Genomic DNA, 1121 nt, shown 5'->3' with positions numbered 1-1121 from the left:
GCTTCTGGAAATTACAGTTGTAAACGCTTTAATAGTTTACAAGATTACAACAAAGAAGGATACAAATATCAGAAAATTTAGAGAATTATTAGTTATGAAATTATTAGGGCTGACTGATAATGTAATATAGTCTTCTGTTTAACGTAGATATCATAATATTATCATCCGAAAAAATGCTTCTGGACTGTTGAGGTTATCTGATAGAGGAACGCGTGGATAAATTTATAATAGAAAAATATATTGAAGTAAGTATAAGTATAAGTATAGGTATAGTACATGTTGATCCAGATCCTCACTCTAGCAGTGTTACATTATAATAGAACATAATAGGGAGCAGGTTGATACATTGACAGCAGAGGACATTACCAAAAAATTAACCTTGGTGTGTAACTCTAGCTGAGAGTTACAAGAAACAGCAATAAAAGTCTACTTATAGCTCTTTTGTTTCTAGACCTTGTGACTCAAACACAACATTCATATTCAAGGACACAATAATATGGACCTCTCCTTTTCGTTAACTTTTTTGCTTCACCAAGTTTTATTTTCATCGTAACAGCGGTGTCCAGGTCACGGGTATACAAAAGAAAAAGATGTAGAGTTTTTCTAGAAGTAAATACTTCAACAAGGACAAAGCATTATATTGTAAATAATTTTTTTAATAAACCATGTTTCTATATTACTTTTATAACAGTTTAACAGTCTTATTATTGTTGACAATTGTGGATCTTAGTCGCCGAATCAGGAGTGACTCACGTTTTTTGCCTCGGGGCATTGACAACGTTTCGATATACGAGATATAAAAGTAAACAAACTCCGGACAAAACAATTTTGCCACTACGTGCCACCGTCAACAGGAGTCGAATTCAAACTTTCCTGTACTTGGTAACATTCGTATTTTTGTTCATAATAATTAATGAAACAGTAGGAACATAATTTTGGCAAATTTACCACAATAAGGCATTATAGGTATTAGTGCAAAGGCCAAACACGACTGCTTATCCCAAAAAGCCAATATCAAAATATTAAACAAAAATATTAGATTTTCAAACAATAATAAGTAATCTTTATTAATATTAATAATAAAACAACGAAATATGCTTTGACATTCTCTGTGAATTATT

This window comes from Bombus pyrosoma, linkage group LG8 (genome assembly GCF_014825855.1).
Source record: "Bombus pyrosoma isolate SC7728 linkage group LG8, ASM1482585v1, whole genome shotgun sequence".
Lineage (NCBI taxonomy): Eukaryota > Metazoa > Arthropoda > Insecta > Hymenoptera > Apidae > Bombus > Bombus pyrosoma.
The sequence above is the reverse complement of the archived record's forward strand: the minus strand, read 5'-3'. Positions refer to the sequence as shown.